This window comes from Camelus bactrianus, unplaced genomic scaffold (genome assembly GCF_048773025.1).
Source record: "Camelus bactrianus isolate YW-2024 breed Bactrian camel unplaced genomic scaffold, ASM4877302v1 HiC_scaffold_154, whole genome shotgun sequence".
In the NCBI taxonomy this organism is placed as follows: Eukaryota; Metazoa; Chordata; class Mammalia; order Artiodactyla; family Camelidae; genus Camelus; species Camelus bactrianus.
This window is the reverse complement of record NW_027413924.1, coordinates 783,734-791,119: the sequence shown is the minus strand read 5'-3', so window position 1 is coordinate 791,119 and position 7,386 is coordinate 783,734. Positions and strand designations below refer to the sequence as shown.

The window sequence follows — 7,386 nt, the reverse complement described above, 5'->3', positions numbered from 1 at the left end:
AATGGAATCTTGCCTTAAACTACATGGGCCAACCGCTGCTGGCTTCACACTTTTATTCTGAAGCCTCTTCACCTCTCTCAGGGTTTATAGAATTGCTGAGAACTAGGGACTTCCGCTGGATTAGGCTTTGCCTTAAAGGAATATCATGCCTGTTTTAATTAAAATGATAAAGAACCAAATATTTCAGAAACTACAAAAATGTGACACAGAGATAAGAAATGAGCAAATGCTGCCAGAAAAAAAATGTCACCAATGGAATTGCTGTACTCAGGGTTGTTACAAATCTTCAATTGTTTAAAAATATGCATTACCAGGGAGGGCAATAAAATGAAACATGCCTGTAATAGCAATGAATTTGCACTGGGAAGGTAAAAAGGGGATTCCTGCCTTCAGAATTCTCTCCTTTCTCCACTCCCCAGCACAGCCAAGCTCTTGAGTGCACATGTGCACACACAAAGACAGTTGTTTTATGTTTATAGAGGGTAAAAAGAAAGTGCAAGACCACCATGCTGCATCGGGATCTCTGAAAGAACGTGAGGAAGACGGTTTCCAAAGGCAGGTGAAGAAAGTAAGTGTCCTTGATGAAATCAGTGGACAGAGATCTATGGACACTGAAGGGTAAGACATTCCCGTGTTAATTATGACAATGTGTGAATGAATGTGTGGAGTTATGTGGATATTGTAATACATTTCAGAATACTTACCACCATATTTTCTTTACCATATTCAATCAGTACACATGTGCATTTATTTTTTGACCTTGATTTCTGTAATCTGCTGCTTCTGTTCATTCTAACTGGTTACCAGAGTCTTGTTTGTATTTAGTTTGAGATTTTAGCGGGTTCTTGGACCAGATTTAGTCACTTCATTATCTGGATCCCCCTAGGTCCATTTTTATTGTCCTTAGGTTTCAACCACATCAAAGTGTCATGACCTGCCATGTGTCTATCATTTTTAATAAACTCTAGACATTGGGTAGAAAATAGAGAAAATTTGATGCCTCGTGTGAGGTTAACTTGCTGCAGAGAAGGTGGGCATTACAGCTGGCAGGTGGTCAGGGCACCAGCAGCGCTACATCCTGTTAACCCGGTTAGCAGCTGAGATCAGTCAGTGCAGCCAGCTTTCGTGAGGCCCGTGTGTCTCCTGTCCACCTTTGTTTCTGGCATATAGCTCTCGTGGATCCCAGCTAAGTCCTGTGGGTCTCTCTAGTGATCACCTTCGCTGACGGACAGTGAGCTCCAGCTGCCTGACTGCGGTGCCTGTGCGTAGGGGGCACCGGCTGCCGGGCTGCTCTGCATCTCAGTGGTTTCCTCTGCAGTTACCGGGTGACCCCCGGGGAAGGTGGGCCCAGTCCTGGGCTTTCTTCTTCTCCATCTTGGCCTCATGTCCCTTTCTGGCTTGTTAGCAATTTGGTACATTTGATCATGGATTTCATAATTTGTCCAGAGTTTCCTGTCATTCTCAGGGAGAGGTCATGGACATCACACCCATTAACCTGCTTTCAAAAACAAGCATTTCCTTATATTTCCTAAAGGATCAGGTTTTGCTCCAGGTTTTGACTGAAATCTGGGCTCTCTGTGGGAGAAATCAAACAAGTCATGAACGCTTGCTTTACCCTAATGTGTTTGGTTGTGATGACTTGGTCAGACCCTGATTCCCACGTTGAAACACAGTGAGCTCGTGCTGTCCCAGGCACAGGAACCTGAGCCTGGTGGGGGGGCGCAGAGCACACCTCAAGTGGGCTTTTCCTGTGTGTTTATTTTATGCATAAATGATTAGGGGTGGGGACGCTGAAGGGAAGCCCAGATACCAAACACTTGCCAGAGGCCTGAGTGTAGCTTTTTCATATTTGTGGGGGTACTTTAATTCTTTCCTGTGTATTTATCAGCCTGAGCATTTATGGGGAAGGGCGAAAGGAACATGGAATTCTTCCCTTCCAGTTTCTGGGAGGGAAACTGGCAGAATTTCAGAGTTTCTTTCCCCTCTCAGGAAGGTGGACATGAACGGATGTGAGCTGGTGGGAAAGCAGCAGCTGTTGGCAGCAAAGGAGGAGGCAAAATTGGCTGAAGAGGAGACAAGATGGTACAAGTGAGTTCAGCTCCTCTGCACCTGCGGCTCTGAAAACACCTGTTGGATTTTTTGAAAACTTTTCTAAAATGTTTAGACACAATATCATAAACTGACCCAAACAAAAGACATTTGTATACATGGCTTCACACAGGAGGAAAAGTGTTAAGTTTTACATATGTTAAGTTAAACGTTTAACATTAAAAAGTATTAAGTTACTAAGAATTTCCTGGTCCCAGTGCTGGCCAGACTGAGAGGAGAGACGGTTCACAGAGATGTTTCTGAAGGTGCTATAAACCGTTCTCACCCTGAGGATAGCAGTTTAGTGTAGCGTCAGTTGGACCAATAAAAATTCCCGTGCTGCTGGGGAGACCCAGGTGTAAGAAGTAGGGTCAGGATGTAAGGAAAGGAAGAATCAAGCTTTGTGATGAAAGATGCTCAGCACAGGACACGTGAGGGAAATGCTGAGAACGGGAGGGGGAGTTGTGTCCGCGCAGAACCGGGCAGGCGTTCAGTAACAGTGACGGAAGGAGTGGCTGCAGCGACAGCTTTGCACCTGCTGTGCTTCTGCAGCCGTGTGCAGTGTGTCTTGAGCGGTGAGATGATGTGTGTGAGTGTACAGTGCAGATAACATGGACTGGGGCAGATTATTTAACAGCATACCCAGCATTGTGTCTTCTCTGATGGAACAATTTGTAACTCATAGGATAAGACTTGAAGAATGTCACGGGCAAATGCGGGAAGCAGAGATCATTTGGAGACACCAGGTAACCTGCCTTCCTCCTGACACACCGAGTCCTCAGCACCTGATGCAGACAGTTATTGTGGCCCTGAGAACCCCTAGCCATGGGGTGTTTCTTGATGTGTTGACTTTTTCAGGTCACTCTTGCTGAGAAGAAGGCCCAAGACAGCTCAGTAAGAATTTGTTTCCTTCCTTCCCTTTGTGCACAGTCGGCCACAACTGAACGTGGATGTGTTTTTCTCCCACAGCTCAGGGCTCAGGAGCTGGAGAGGGAAATCTCTGAATTGAGAAGGGAAAACTCTGACCTGAGAAGGGAAAACTCCTCTGAGCTGAGAAGGGAAGTTGCCCACCTGAAACAGAGGTACAGAATTTTGACACATTTTTACGGGTGTTTTGAGATTTTTAAGGACTGGTTGTTTTGTGCCTAGTAGAGGAATTGGTGGTGTAATTTGTATTGAAGCCATTCTTTATCTTTAAGATTGGATGCAATCTGCAGACGGAGGCAGGCAGAGGAATACATGAGGCAGGATCCCACTCCAGGAGGACCGTACAGGCTACACCCTCCCCTGAGAGGTAAGGAGCGCACTGTGAAGTGCGGCAGCTCCATTTCTGCAGCAGGAGCCACCCAGTGGGCTGCTTGTCCCCATGGGTAGATGTCGGGTTTCCTGGACACCACACCACACACTCACTGTGGGGAACAGGTTCACAGCTGAATGACAAGATGCTGTTTTCTTTACATGCCACCAGCCAGCAGGGCTCTGTCCCCTGTGAGCGGTGGAGCTTACGCCCCTCCAGGGACTGCGGGCCGCCCCCCAGTCTCTTGGTTGCCTGGCGTGGCTGGCATGGCTGGTTTCTGTGCACTAGAAGACATGAGTGTCAGCCCTCTCTTCCCTCCTGGACACGGTTTTGAAGGCTGAATTTTGTTCTCATTTCAGGAAAATAACATGGATGACGTTTTAGAATGAAGGCAGTATGTCATAACGAGAAAAACATTTTTCTTCATTTGCCTTGGTGGATAAATATTCTATTCAAGATCTGCTTTAAGGCAGCAGGCATTTCTTCACTAATTTTGCAGGTCCCTTCGTTCTTATAATAAAGCTTGCACAGTGACCTAGAGTAGCCAGTTAGTAAGTGACATGACAACGTAGCCTCACTCCCCCAGAGTTAACATGTAACTCTAAAGTCTCCCACCAGCTACTCCATGTAACTCACCATTCTTTTGCCGATTATTACAACATGAGTCATTGAGGCTACTTCTTTCATAAATGATTACGTGACATCTGGTCACTTATACAAGACATGCGCTGTCAGAGAGAAGGCTATTAACAGTTCACCAACAGGCTGAGGAGGAAGAGGTGGAGCTCACAGTCAGGGGTTGTTGATACTCTTCCTACAAAAGACCCTTCTTACTTTAATGTATAATCTGTATACAGACTGATTTGCCCTGAAGTGTGCTGTGAGTCCACTGTGTAAGTGTTGGTTGCCAGTGATCTGAGCCCTGAGACCCCATCCAGGGTGATTAGCTATGAAAACAACTAAATCTAGGCCCTGTGGTGTCCTCGTCATGGGACAGGGGTCCAGGCTTCCCTCGTCTTCGGGGTCAACTGAGGTGGAAGGGAGACCTGCGGCCTCTGTGAAGAGCCCAGGGCGTGGGCGGGAGTGAGAGTTCCTGTAGGAGGGCACGAAGGGCTCGGCTCGTGCTTTCCCTGCACGGCATCTGTCAGATAGAATCTGCCTTCAGTGCTGCTCTCACTTCACAGCTTCAGGGCAGGGTGGCACCCCTGTTAGGAATGGCACCGCCTTTCCGGCTCAGGAGGCAGAGGAAAACAAAGTAAGTAATTTTATTCACTTGTGTTCCAGTGGTCATTTTGTATTGAATAATCTCTGGAACTAGCAATTTCCTTTTGAACAAACCATTCCTGCCTTTGCCTTTGGATTGGGAATTAGGGGATAAGTATGCCCAGGAATCACAGTGAAGTTTGGGGAAAGTATTTTATCGCCAAAGCCTCCTGAGCAGCCCAAGCTGCAGGCAGGCCCAGCGCTGAAGGAGTGCAGTCAGCGTAGCTGCCAACTGGGCACCCAGTGCAGGGGAGGGTGCACGGTGACGACGATTGCTGAGTTGGGTTACGGCTCTTGTCGGTGTTGGCGTTTTGTCTGTCATTCAACAAAGACATCCCTTATGTATCGCAGGTCACCCCGTGGGAAGGAGAGCCACAATATTTCGGAGGAGCAGCCCACGAGGACTGCCCCTTGAGCGACCAGTCGTCGCCCAGCTGGGCACCTGCAACTGGTCCCACTTGGTGCCCTGTGCAACCTCGCCCCCCACCGCCAGCTGCTCCGCTCGGTAAGAGGAAAGCATAGTCCTCTGTTTCTTACTTGAGTCACTGAAGAAGAAGGGCAGATCACTATCCGGGGCTTCCCCGTGCACGGGCGGCCGTGACTGGGCTCACGGCCGTGTCCCTCTGGTCCCTTAGCAGATGCACTTGATGGACTGCGTCTTCCCCGTCCTGACCTGGGGAGGGAGGTGTCTGTTGTAGAGGGAAAGAGGGTCCTCTGACGGAGGGCAGACGTGTCGGTTCTGCATATGGGCCTTCAACAGACACCACGTTCCGGGCTTCCTGGAGGACAAGCCCGCCCCTGTCACTGTCTGCAACGAGTGGAGCCCTGAAATTCCACAGCCGATGATCGGTTATGGAAGACACACCCGAACCAGGGGCCTATGGTATCTTCAGTCAAGGGTCCTGAGACCTGTCTCCCACTCTGTCTGATGTGAGACTTAGTGTGATAAGGGGAAGAAGGCATCAAAGATCTTTTGCTCTTCAGCAAACTAACATGTTTTGTAAGGCAGTGAACCGTGAAAGAGTGGTTTGTATTTTATTTTATCTATGACGAGAAGCTAGTTGACTCGGGGAAGGTCATAGGTTAGTGGTAAATAGAATGCTTGCTTAGCATGCCGAATTCCGTGTGCTCATTCCCGGTACCTCCATTTAAATAGAGAAGAAAAGAAAAAACAAAAACAAGAGCAAACTTCAAATGTTAGAAATACATAGTGCGCAAACCCAAATTCCATATCCATTCTTTTTACGTGTTTTCCTCTTACTACTTGGTTTGAAATATATCCCAACCGTGACTTAAGCATTTTTTTCAGAAAATGCTCTAACTCTTTGAAAGTCTTTTCTGCCACTATTGTTTTGACACATCCACGAACGGAGATAGACGCACATGGTGGTTTTAATATACATTCGTGAATATTCTCATTAATGTACCTGTAACTACATTTTACAGATGGTGTGTCAGTGCGCCACTTTACAGAAGAGAGAGGAAGAGAATCTTCCTGGGATGAGGTACAGTCTCTTGTTGTTAATGTCCTTGTGTGACTATATAAGTACCAGGGGATTCTGAGACATAAACCGGGGGTTGGTGTGAGTGTGCATCTTCACGTTTGCATCTGCTGATGAGAATTTTTGACTTATGATTTTAACTTAAATGTTTAGGATGTGATTCTGTGCTTAATGCCGTAGGACTGGATAATGCACTTGTGTTCAATTTCCAGACTCACATAGTGAAGCAAGTGTCTGTATGGGCATTCTTGTTTTCAGGGTCTTTCCCTTAAAGTTCATTAGAGGATATTGGAAAGAAATTCATCCCTGGGAAAGTTAGGTGCATCTTGGTGTTGGTTCGGGTTTTAGCCGTCCTCACTTGAAATTAATTAAGTGATGTTTCATTTTCAAGGCAGCATGTTTTGTCTTCCCATTCCACCGCCAGTAACAGTGGTCTAGATTCCTTAGTGCCTTACGCTGTTTCCCACCTGCACTTTTACTCAGGCTGCCCTTCCCCAAAGCCCCTCCACATCCCCCCTCTGCGCTGGATCTCTCTTTTACGAAACAGTGCGGTCTTCCCAGCATTCCCTGAGCTATCCACGTGCAGCGGAAATTCCTGTGTTTGTGGCGTTACTGTACCTGTTCACCTCAGTTGTAGAGCTGTTGAAACATTTCTGTGCTGATTTGTTTTCATGGAACCTGTGCCTCTGGCAGAACAGAGAGGAGAATCTGCCTTTTATTTGTACCGACAGCTTCTCCCAGGATAGGGCTTATGTTCTGATAGCTTCGGTAAATAACTGTTGTCTAACTGACTGACTAAGCGTTGGCACATGATCTGAAGTTCGGTTCCTGATTTATCTTGTTTTGTGTTCCTAGGAAGGGGCGACTAAGCCCGAAATTACAAAACCGGAGTACGCTACTGGGACTGTAGAAGTGGAGCTGACGGATGATAAAACACTGACCTCTGTTGGTGGAGCACACGGAGCTTATTATACACTGGGTAAGTTAGTGTACGTGGCTGGCATTTCTTGTTCTCTGTGCCTAGAAACTAGTGTGCTCTGGGGGGAAGGGTATATGTAGCTCAGCAGTAGAGAGAATGCGGGCTTAGCATGCAGGAGTTCCTGGGGTCAGTATCCAGTTCCTCCAAGAAACGAGTGTGATACGGGGAAGGAAGGAAGGAAGGAAGGCGCAAAGGTTTTGTTTCGCTTCAGCAGTGTCTTCGCAGGAAAGCCTAATCCTCCATCCTTTTCTGTGGTT

General features: G+C 47.2%; 1 long non-coding RNA gene across 1 annotated transcript; it reads left to right on the top strand.

The window, feature by feature from the left end:
• Positions 1 to 500: 500 nt before the first annotated feature.
• On the top strand, positions 501 to 2,884 carry LOC141576638 (uncharacterized). Its single transcript, XR_012505055.1, has 3 exons — positions 501 to 618; positions 1,990 to 2,088; positions 2,774 to 2,884. It is a non-coding gene; the product is annotated as an uncharacterized LOC141576638 (long non-coding RNA).
• Positions 2,885 to 7,386: the final 4,502 nt, after the last annotated feature.